The sequence below is a fragment of the Onychostoma macrolepis genome, chromosome 23, assembly GCF_012432095.1.
Source record: "Onychostoma macrolepis isolate SWU-2019 chromosome 23, ASM1243209v1, whole genome shotgun sequence".
NCBI lineage: Eukaryota > Metazoa > Chordata > Actinopteri > Cypriniformes > Cyprinidae > Onychostoma > Onychostoma macrolepis.
The window spans coordinates 10,568,728-10,581,561 of NC_081177.1; the positions used below are offsets into that span (position 1 = coordinate 10,568,728).

The 12,834-nt window shown below is 35.3% G+C and overlaps 1 long non-coding RNA gene across 1 annotated transcript; it reads left to right on the forward strand.

Annotated features, from left to right (window-relative positions):
- The first annotated feature begins 7,947 nt into the window (after positions 1-7,947).
- On the forward strand, positions 7,948-12,772 carry LOC131532648 (uncharacterized). The gene is made up of 5 exons (XR_009268938.1): positions 7,948-8,253; positions 8,792-8,841; positions 9,288-9,398; positions 9,702-9,828; positions 12,264-12,772. It is a non-coding gene; the product is annotated as an uncharacterized LOC131532648 (long non-coding RNA).
- The last annotated feature ends 62 nt before the right edge of the window (positions 12,773-12,834 follow it).

The window sequence follows — 12,834 nt, forward strand, 5'->3', positions numbered from 1 at the left end:
CCCCAGTGAGACCTCGTCTTTGTGTGCCTTGGATCTATATGATCCAATTTTTCACTTATTTGACCGCTAGGCTGTTTACTCAAGAATTTTTTGTTTGATATGAAATGCACACATATGTTCTCTCTCCATCTCATTCCTCAACACATGTGCAGAAATTTGGCTGGCATCTAAAGGCCATTTAAGCAAACAGCTGGTTTGCATAAGAGAGGGTGATGACATCAGAGAGCAGGGATTCGGGTGGGGTTCAGTGGACCCTCATCACTTTAAGAGAAAGCAAGTCAGCGTTTGTGTGTTACTAACTGCTGTCTCACGCCCTCTGAGTCCTGCCACTAATCACCCTAAAACGCAAAGCGGTTAATGATGATATTACAAATATAATCTCATGGAAATATTATAATATAATATACTATATTATTACAGTATATATATGTATTATGCATATGTATTATAGGCTGCTACTATTACTAATATTATTATTCATAATAATTAGTATTATTAATATTTTACCTCTAATACAATATTTCTACAAAATAATATATTACATATAATATTTCTAAATAATGATAAAAAACACAGCTATATAATTTATGACAAGAAATGTTTCTATTTTTGCAAGATTTCTGCTTACCTGCAGAAACAGAAAAACACTGTGGGTAAGAAAAACGCCTCAAGACATTCCCTGAAAAAAAAGCTTAATATACTAGAAATGCATTTTTAGAAAGAACATATACTACATTACATTTTATGGCATGTATTAAGTTTTTTGTTTTTTTTTCCATTCTGTCAATGGTTGTCAATGTTCCTAAAAATAACAACAAATTTACAGCATTCTCCATTCCACAATGTGTTAACTGCCATTGCCAATAATATCGCATTAAACAGGGTAAATGGTGACAGAAAAAAACTGTGGGGTCATCAAAAGATACCACACAGACTATTTGTTGAGGTAATTATCACCTCACTCTGCTGGAAGTCAGACTGCGGTCTCGTTTGAAACCATAAACCAGACCCAGATCCAGACCAAATCTGTCTTTATGCAGTCTTAAAAGGTCTCAAGACAAACACCACAACATATTTTTATCAATATTTAGCAAATATAGATAAAAACATCACTATGTCATACCAACATGTAAGAAAACATGAAAAAGATCATTACTGACATTTTCCTGCCTGGAGCGAATTCATATCATCTCACATATTTTGAATGGCGAGCCTTATGATGTCACACTTAATATTCTCAGGATGCTCTTGTTCTTCATAAACCAAGATAAATATGTTCTACAAATCAGGAATCACCCACTAACCTCACAGTACAACCCAAAACATAAACAGAACAAGGACAAATGAGTCTGACACAAACAAACAACAGACTGAAGAACAGCATTCCTTAAAGGCAAAAGTAAATCCATTTATATCATGGCTTATCTGACAAGAACGACTAGGACAGTTTCTTAAAATAGCCCTTCATGTAACATCATTCCACTGCATTTACAGTTCCATAAAATAGACATGGTAGGCCTACTCCAAGTGTACACCATGATACATCTAAAAACCATGGTAATGCCATTGTACTTTTTTGTTATATGAAAGTTTTCATTAATTAAATGTTTTTACCTGCAATAGCTGTTCACAAGCTGCGAGTGCAGGTGTTGATCTTCACAAACACCATCTTCATCTTTGGCGATTGGATGGATTTGTAGGTTTAGTCCAGTTTATGAAGTAAAGTATTTTCGTTCTTAGTATTCTAAATTGTTTTGTTCTCCAGTTTCTGTTTTGCAACAGTAAGCGAGAAACCCGCTGAAAACTATTCAGTGAGTGAGCTGTTCGAATGATTCAAACTGAATCACGAACCGATTCAAGCGGTTTTGACCGATTCATTGGAAAGAACCAACTCAAATGAGTTATTCATTTGCGAATCGAGTATTCCAAACAGCATATAGGAAATATGAACATACAACTTGATTTATTTTAAAAATTGTCAAGAAGAAAATGTTTTTCAAAAAGGTTTATGGTAATCTCGTCAGAGGATTTTTCAGTAAAATTTTACTGAGACTCAGCATTACCGAACGAGGAACAGTTTGTTCGACACATAAAAATACAAGTACATTAACCATGGTTTTATTGTAGTAAAAGTATAGTAACCATGTTTTTTTTTGGCGTATTGATTACCACGTGTGATGCAAAAGTATTTACAGACAGGAATATAGTCTCTAACTGAGACTTAGTCTCGCTAGACTTCAATAAAGAAATGTTTGTGTCAGTGACAGGGCTTCAAAAATCTGACTCCTACTTTATAAAGGGCATCATTAAAGGGATAGTTCACCCAAAAATGAAAATTCCGTCATTAAGTAGGGCTACTCACCCTCATGTCGTTTCAAACCCGTAAGACCTTTTTTTCATCTTCAGAACTCAAATTAAGATATTTTTGATTAAATCTGAGAGCTCTCTGATCCTGCATAGACAGCAAGGTAACTATCACATTCAAGGCCTAGAAAGGTAGTAAGGACATTGTTTAAATAGTCCATGTGACATCAGTGGTTCAACCATAATGTTATGAATCTATGACGAACTGGCCATATGGAGCACCGGGAGTTTTCCCAGAGTGCCGCTGTACAATGTGAACCGGCCCGTCGTGTAAATATAAGGAATGGATTATAGTACATTTACTTAGCCTATATCTGTCCATCAGCCCAGACAAATGGCCCACGCTGCTCACTTGAGTCAGCCGCAGCGGCTCAAAAGTGCTTATCAATGTCAAAATGGTTTAGGCAATCAAATCAAATCAATCAAAAAAGTTGGGATTTACCGTTCGCTGCGCGGCTGCGGCATTTGAATGCGAGCTGAAGTAAGATGTAGGCTAAACAGCAAAACATGATGAGAAAATTTAGCAATATTTGCCAGCTGTTTTCAAAAAATGTTAAACGACAGACATTCATTTTCAGGCAAACTACTGGCCTTTTCTAATTTATCAGATTTTAATGCCATTTACATTATTGGCCACAGTGTAGCCTACATGGAAACATTAATGTAGCCGATTTCAGCAGACATAAGATAACAGTGAATGTTTGTATATCATTATATTTCTTCTGTAATTTCAAGTGTCTAAGAAAATGTTTTAAAAAACTGTGAAAATGTAATTCTCAGTACTGTAGAACATTGTAAAGGAAAGGGAAAGTGTAAAGGAAAACTTAGGAAAGTTCTTAATAAGATATTTTAATGTACATGTTTTAATGGTTTAAAGTTTAAATATAATTTTTTTTCTGTGATCAAAGCTGAATTTGCAGTATCATTAGGCCTACTCCAGTCTTCAGTGTCACATGATTAGTCAATACTAAAAACTGTTTTTGTCTCTTAATATTTTTGTGGAAACTGTGACTAACTTTTTCAGGATTACTTGTTGAATACAAAGTTAAAGAACAGTATTTTTATATATAAATAATTTGTAATAAGTATATCTTTACAGTCAGTTAAATAAATTTAATGCAACCTTGTTGAATAAAAGAATTTATTTATTTTTTTTAATCTTACTCCAGACTGAATGGTGATTTATCACATTTTCCACTTTATTCAACAATTTCTTCTCTTCCATGTCAATCTTCGCCATGCGTTCACGTGACTCATGTGTGTGATGCTGTGTATGCAGAAGCTGGCGTTCTGCATGTAGAACCCGAATGATCTGCGCTTGTTTTCAATCAGAAGAATGCACACGCATCCATCATCCATAGTTATATACGATGGCATTTCTTCCAACAATAACATACAGTAGTTGACCAAATGGTAATACAATGTTTAATTTTTTATTTTATTTTTTTTTTTTTGTTGACCAGACCTCTGTTCACTGATCAAAATATGTGTTTGGCCAAGAAGAGAAATCCTCTGCTTATCTGTTTTTCTAGTAGAAAATATAGTTTTTTTCTTTGTGTTAGAGTGTGTGACATGAAGAGTCAGAGATTAAACACACACACACATATATCCACACTCCCACCCAAAGCAGCAGGGTGTTTTCTCTTGTCAGGCGTGTGTTGTCGCAGCTGTGAGGTTTGTCGAGTTTTCCCTCGCCTCACTCCTATGGTTAGATAGCCTTGCTGAGGGATAGAGTCAGAGAAGAACAACTATGTTTTGTGTCAAGGTTCAGACCACACCAGCCAAGGGAGGGGAGGCTGGAGAATCCCAGAAGAGTCTGGTGCCGTCACCGAGAGAGAAAGGCAGATGAAGGGAGAGAAAGATAGAGGTCGAATGAAGGGTGCAAAGTGCACTTTTACCTCATATGTTTAGGCTAGAACACTTGAAATGAACATAAATATCACACAAGGGATCCCAGCTTCATGTTACTTATAATGTACAACTTCCTGTACCACCTCGCATTTTTCATTGCACAGTGTTTTAATTTTAAGTCTTATATTAATTATTTATATATTAAATTATTTTATTATTTTATTACATAGTTTTGATTATAATATATACAAACTTTGCATTGCATGGTGATTTAATTGCATTAATTCTACTACTATGCACGATATTATATTTTGAGATGTTTGGTTCATAATACCATTCCATGGTTAATGATCCGTTAATCTCAATCATCTAATAGAAGCGTTTGCAGGTAAAGTAGAAGTTAATGCATTCCATTGAAAGTAAACATGGCTAAATGTCCTGTGTGATCACATGCTCTTATCTACAGAAAGTCATTTCATGTGACCATTATGTCCCCATTATGGAAGCTGAACCCTCAGGAGGTTTCTATTAGGAAGAAGTGAGCTTAAGAATGTTTACCAACTTCCTGCTTCTTTGCAAGCACTGCTGTATGGTGACATGGTCCTTATCTCGCAAGGTAGGAAAACATCTGGTCCCTAGATCTGGGCAGGAAGTGTATCGAATGGACAGCTTGCCCCTTTTTAAGGGGACCAAATCCTATAGCAGTATCTTTGGCTGGTACTTTGTCTCTGCTACACAAAAAATCACACAATTGTATGCACAAAAAAAACAAAAAACAGTCAAAATTGATTTCAACATCACTTTTTCACTTTAAATACAATAAAATAAACTGCTTTCATCGAATCTATCCGGTGATTAACCTGGTTTGTAGGTTGTTCAGTGTGTGCCAGAGGCATTCAGACAATAAAGCCGAATACAATTCCAATCAGATTGGTCACTATATCAGCTAAAGAGTCATAAAATAAGGGTGTGGGCACTTTAACTCTCCTAAAAAAACACACATTTAACACTCTCAATTGTTTAATTTGTCCTCTAACAATGTCCAACAGGGTATAATAAACATGCACCACAGGAGAATTCCAACATTTTTCTCAATAATCTTAAAGTCATGGACATTTCCACCACAGTGTCATTAATAAACATAAATATTTCTTGTTGTTCTAAGTAGCCTACACTCTTAAAAGTGCTGGGTTATTTCTGTAAACACATTGTTGGGTTAATTGTGCTGGGTCATAATTCTGGGTTGTTTGCGGTACTGTAAACACATAGTTGGGTTGTTAGTGCTGGGTCAAATGACTGCAAGGGGTTCTTTCACCACTGAACACCTGGGTTGGGTTATTTTGACCCAGGCCCGGCTCCACGGGTGGGGGGTCAGGGTGGGCCTGGACACGTCCAAACAACGTCTTTTGTACTTCGTTTTTGAACGTCCAATTTTGGTCCCCTGAAGGTGCAGACTGTGACGCCAGATGACGTCTTTTTTCCAACGTCTAATGAACGTCCAGTATTGACGTCCACAGGACCTCTGTATAAGGGCTAATTGTAGGCCAAATGTGGTCTTTGTGGACGTCTTTTCTACATCAAACTTAAACTCATTTTAGACATCATGTACTCAATAAATAAATATTTAAATAACAAATAATGTTTCATCACAAGTAACCTATATTGATATTCATTAACCATGCTGATAAGAACAATGTTGATATTTGTCTTAAATAAAATAAATATTACATTCATTAATAATGTCAATTTTCTGCACATGTCTTCGACGTCCAAAAAAAGTTACCTAGTCCGACGTTCAAATGTAGAACTGCATATTGACGTCCAAATGGGGTCTTGGTTAGACGTCCAAATAGCGGACCTAGTTTGCACTTCATGTAGACGTGCAGAATTGGTCTTGGACCGACGGACACAATATAGACATAATCTGCACGTCCGTCAGACGTCTAATGTTTAGTGGGACAGTGCTCTGTGTAAAGGGAGAACATCTTACAAGATCAGATATTTGTCAATAAGCTAAGAATCTGTTGATTTATGGTTTCGTCAGTCTCAGTGGTGTAGTGCAGGGTATATTCAGGTATAAGGCTTATCAGTCGGCTTTGCGTAGCCTATACCTACTTCTAAATACCCTCTGATGCGCATTCAGTGGTGTCTCGCATTAGCCAAAATAATGACAGTCCACCACATGATTTGCTAATCAAATCGTCTGTGAATAAATGCAAATATTCCTAAAACACCCAGTAAAGACAGTGATGCGGTCAGGACGCCGGCTTCCCTTTAAATATGATTGATGATTGCGCCGCGCCTGCTTTGTCCCCAGACAAGATGGCAAAATAATAATTAATTATTGATTTCTAATTTGAATCAGTACATTATAATATGAAAAGAAAAATCAAAAGGACCAGGTTTTTGCGATCAGATATTTTTAAACCGGTAAACTCCTGTAAACTTTTCAGTCCAAGGATCCAGTAAACGAACGTGTTCAAGCAGCAAGTTTAAAACAGCTCTAATACAGAGAAAACCCGAGATCAGAGATTGCGGAGATTGCAGAGATTGCGGAGAGTCGTTTCAGCTTGTATTTGGCTTAAAAGCACAAGTGTTTTATAATGGATTTTTTTCACTATATATAAAAATTGTAAATGGTATGGGGGAGGGGGGAGGGAGGGATTACATTTGCCCGTCACTGCCATGGGAGAAACAGTCAGTCAAACATAGGAATATGTGCAATTCTGGAAAAATTTATCTCTTTTGTTTGTTTTTTTCAAATAGAGATCATATTCTCCTATGATTCTCAGTACTAAACAAATAGCTTGTAATTTACTAGAGGTTCTGACAAAATGTTAATTGCTGCGGTCTATTTAATTTTTAAAATTTGAATTATGTATTGCAAAATTTGCACCTCTGTTGTGGCTAATATTAATTTCATAATTATCCTTACTCCGTGAAGTAGCAGAAGTTACGTGAAAATGTGCAAATGGCCCATTTTGGGGTGAATTAAATGCAAGTCTTAAATGTCACTGTTTATAAGGCATTCATCCTTTCACTTTAAAAAAAATGGGGGCATAAAAATAGTAGCCTATATATTAGGCTTTTTCACTATATATAAAAATTGTAAATGGTATGGGGAGGGGAGGAGGGATTACATTTGCCCGTCACTGCCATGGGAGAAACAGTCAGTCAAACATAGGAATATGTGCAATTCTGGAAAAATGTATCTCTTTTGTTTGTTTTTTTCAAATAGAGATCATATTCTCCTATGATTCTCAGTACTAAACAAATAGCTTGTAATTTACTAGAGGTTCTGACAAAATGTTAATTGCTGCGGTCTATTTAATTTTTAAAATTTGTATTATGTAATATGTATTGCAAAATTTGCACCTCTGTTGTGGCTAATATTAATTTCATAATTATCCTTACTCCGTGAAGTAGCAGAAGTTACGTGAAAATGTGCAAATGGCCCATTTTGGGGTGAATTAAATGCAAGTCTTAAATGTCACTGTTTATAAGGCATTCATCCTTTCACTTTAAAAAAAATGGGGGCATAAAAATAGTAGCCTATATATTAGGCTACCCCCCCACCCCACCCCACCCCCATCACTTGGGCCACCCTTCAACTCGTATCTGGAGCCGGGCCTGTTGGTTTCACTTTATTTTGATGGTCCCTTTAACACATTCTACTGACTATAAGTATAATGTTGCACCTACATTTCTACTAACTCTCATTAGAGTGTTAAGTGTAGGGTGTTGACTGGTAGGGTTAGGGTTAGATTAAATAGACACGTTCTTGCAAAGTTACTTATAGTCAGTAGAATAGCTGTTGGGAGACCAACACGAGTTATATGAAGCAGACAGTCTACTAATACTCTTATGAGAGTTTATTGACATGTAGTTGCAACATTACTTAGTGTCAACAGAATGTTCAAAAGGGACCATCAAAATAAAGTGTTACCTGTTTATTTTTCCTCTTCATCGAATTTTCTGGGTTCTTCACTCGTCTCGTCGTCAGACGGTCAAGCAACTCGCAGCAAGCAGGATTATAAGGTAAATTAATATGATAATATGATTATTTACCTCTATTTTTATAAGCTGTGGTGAGAGCACACTGATTTCACGGTTAATGTGGTATTTGATCTGTCGCTGTGCGGGTTAAAGTTAGCATTATTCTGTGAATGCAGTAGCCGCCTAACGTTACATTTTTTGTTGACAAAAAAGGCCTCAGCAATCTCTTTATCGTTATATAAAAGTTATAAATATAGGCTATATATTAGTTGTGTGTGTGTGTGTGTGTGTGTGTGTGAGAGAGAGAGAGTGTGTGAGAGTGTGAGTCTGCGAGCGTGCGCAAAGTTTTATATTTTAACGCCTCATGGAAAAGGTATGAACTATCGTTAGGTCAGAAATACAGGGGTAAGTTCAGTTAACTTACTGGTTGTGTAACTTTTCTGTGTGGCTTTGTAATGTTTTGTCATAATTAGATCTTTTTGTACTAAAATTTATCTTTTAAGGTCTTTTTTTTCCCAAGTAAATGTCTGCGACGTACCGAATCCAACAATAACTTATTTTCGTGCTCTTTTTTCCTCAGCTAAGGATAGCTGCATTAGCTACCCTTAACGTTAAACCACAATATTGCAGGTATGTAATATTATTCTTAAATGGTAGGCTATGTAATATTCTTAAATATTTTACTTAAAATGTTGTCTAAAGTTAGACACCAATCTCTCATGGTGTTTGAGGTCCTTCTTCCTCTGTTTTAGTGAATGCTTTTGTTGCTTTAATCAGAACACAAGTTTATCCAGGTTAACAGTAAGTTAGAGAGGCTATGCCTGCGTCCCAATGTGCATACTATCCATCCGAAATTCTATGTGATAGTAGTAATTTTCAATACTATTTAGGGCAGATAGGGTGGATAGCATGCACATTGGGACGTAGGGCATGTAATGTGTTCTTTATATGTTACTGTTAGAAATAACAATTTGTATTTGAGATTGATGAATAATAGGCAGATCACTGGATTTCCAGGCTGGCATACTGTATGGTTTTGCTAGCTTTTAACCCAGTTTTTCATCCTTATTTTACAGAATTTGTTTTGCCTCCCAAAATAATTTGAGAAATGGTGGATTCGCAGCAATGGGTCTACAAGCATCCTAGAAATCTTGGAGTTCCCCAGGCTTCTAGAAAAACTTGGCATGGTAAGAAATAATTTAGATTTTATGGTTTAGTTTACAGAAATTTGAAATGGTTAAATTGTTAGTGGGGTTGTGCAGATAGACGATATACAGTGTATTGACGATAGTCAGAGATATCGCTGAGAGCTGATGTCGATAGTCAAGGCGATATTACAGGAACTGCCCCACATCTTTAAAATTTGAGCACATTGTTTTCTGTGAGTGTACACAGCAGCAGCACCTCTGCCAGAACGTCACTAACATCACTAACATCTTTGATTGTGAGATCAGTTTCACAGCTTGCACTGTATTATTCTTATGGTTTAGATGCTAAAAGGGAGAGTGCTTTCAAAGTCCTGCCCACTCTGCTTCCCCAATCAATATTCAAGAATGGAGGAAAGGTCTTCAGACCCACAACCAGAATCCTGGAAGTAATTCATTTGATGTACAACCTGTAAGTTTCTTTTACTTTTTCTACTCTTCCCACCTTAAGAAAAAATGTGGTATTCACTGCGCTGCGCAATTAAAATGTATAATTGCCAAAAAAATATATACGTTGTATTGAACATTAATGGAGCAACAGATTTTGTTGTTGAAAATAAATCATTCAAGTTGTTTATTTTGTTTAAAAATCGTATAAATGTATGAGGTGACAAAGGGTGCCTTTTACCCCACACACGGGCACACAGTATTGATACAAATACTTCAGCTAAAATAATGTTTTTTTTTATATATATAATGTCTAAGTTAATACTTGTTAAAAACAATCACTTTAGCAAAGTTTTTTCTGTTTTCTGCTTAATTTAAAAAAGAAAAAAAAAGGTGTTCAATAAATATAGGCCTACTGTCATTAAAATATGTTAATATAAAAAATATATTTTAAAATACAGAAAAAAAGTCATTTTAATAAGTAAAGATTCTGAAAGTATTGAAGGAGATTCAATAATAATTGAAAATATATTTACAGTAGTAGGCTAACAACAAATGATATTTTATTATATGATAAATATCATGTTTTTAAATATGATGGTTTAATTTTAAACATTGTGATTATCTTTAATATGGACACATACATAATATATATGATATTTATAACAACATAATATATGATATTTACCATCTAAATCTAACCATGTCGTGTGAACAAATGGAAAAGTCAGCCATCTATTAATTATCATGTTAATTACTGTGCACCTTTAGCCCCAACAGCAAGGGCGCTTTTTACCCCAAATACATACTTTTACATATTCTTTCTTTATTTAAAAACTGTTGCTTTAATTATCTTAAGCAAAACTGAAAGCCTTTGTCTCAAAATATATGCATTATTTTTAGCGATTCTCATTTGCTACTTAAATCTACAACATTTTAAAAAACATAAAATATAAGATCAAGTAAGCACAGAATCAACTTTGCACTGCTGTGCACGATCGCGTCAAAGATCAGACAAATAAAATCGTGCATGTTGAAAAGCAAATGTTTTGCAAAGTGCTACGCCACGGTTTTTTGCCATCTAGTGGTTTAGATGAAAATAATATCAAAGGTGCCTTTTACCCCGGGGCGCCTTTAGCCCCGTTGTACCCTACTGTGCAAAAGTTTTAGGCCACTAGTATTTTCAACAGTTAAAAATGGTTTTAAGTCAGTTATTTCTATCTTTTGCTGTAGTGTGTCAGTAGGAAATATCAGTTTACATTTCCAAACATTCATTTTGTCATTAATTGTAATAATCCAGTGAATGTCTGACAACAGCCAGTGCTCCACACAGATCTGATCTGATCATCATCCAGTCTGTCTGGAATGACATGAAGAAACTGAGACAAACTAAATCCAAAAGAACTGTGGCAACATCTCCAATACGCTTCAAGAACCTACCTGCAAACCTACAGTACTGTTAAGAGTTTTAGACACTTGTGAAAAAATGCTGTAAAATGAGGATGCTGTCAAAAATAATGTCATAAATATATTTTCTTTATCAATTAACTTCTATTAACTAAATTAAATCAACATTTGGTGTGATCATCCTTTAAATTTAAAGCAGCTTTTGCCCTCGGTGCACTTGAGCAGTTTCTCATGAGCTTTGCAGGAGGTTTCTTGAAGCATTTTGGAGATGTTGCCACAGTTGTTCTGGATTTAGTCTGTCTCAGTTTATTCTGTTTCTTCATGTCATTCCAATCCAGACAGACTGGATGATGACCAGATCAGATCAAACAAAAATGTCACTGGATTATTACAATTAATTGCAAAATGAATGTTTGGAAATGTAAGCTGATATTTCCTACAGACACATTACAGCAAAATATAGAAATAACTGACTTAAAACCATTTTTTTATTTAGCTGGCTAAAATACTAGTGGCCTAAAACTTTTGCACAGTACTATATATATATATACACACACACACACACACATATATATATATATACACACACACACACACACACACACACATATATATATATATATATAGATATATATACACACACACACACACACACACATATATATATATATACACACACACATATATATATATATATATATATATATACACACACATATATATATATATACACACACACACACATACATATATATATATATATATATATATATATATACTGGGGCTTTAAATACCCCATAATTTATGCCATGTTGGTTGGATGAAATTTAGGTAGACAACCAAGAAGTGCCAGTAAGCAGAAAGAAACCTAAATCAGTAACACAATAAATATTTAGTTTGAGCAACCTTTACCAGACCCAGTTCACAGGAAAACTCAGATGGTTTGGCTGATTTCCATAAAATACACTTAAACATTATTTTAAGTCAACTTAAATGTTACAACTTGTAAAAATGTAAGTTATGTTGCAAGACTAAGTGTCGTGTAATTAACAGGTGGGGACCAACACGGTGATGCATTCCTGTACATTTTGTGCCTTGGTGACGAGACAGCGACATCCCACACCTTCGCCATTGTTTCGGGCCATGCCGTTGAAACGGACTTGTTGCTTGAGGTTGTTTATCTTTTTCAAGTCCTTTTTTTGTGCTTGATGTTAGCTACACTAACATCTTCCTTCCTGGGAATTTCTCCAGCATGCAGTATATCTTATTGATGGACATGAGTCTTCATGTGTGAAGTATTTGAGGGCACCAGTTTTTTCTGGCCACTTGTAACGTTTTAATTTTTTGTCACATGTATTGTCTGTTGTAGGTCTCTTTGTTTGGCTTAGGTTTAATGGCACAATGTTTGGACTGATTCTCATGTGGCAATAATCAATTTCATAGTGTTATGATGCTGCAATGTTGACAAAGAATAGGAATCTACAGTACCTAGTTTACAAAGTTTTGTTTTTTAAAGAAACTGATCCATAAAAAAACATTTTATTTGTGTCTGTAGGGACTGGGTGTAATGTGTAACAGTATAGCACCCATTCAAAAAAATTTTTTAAAAGAAATGTGAAAACTC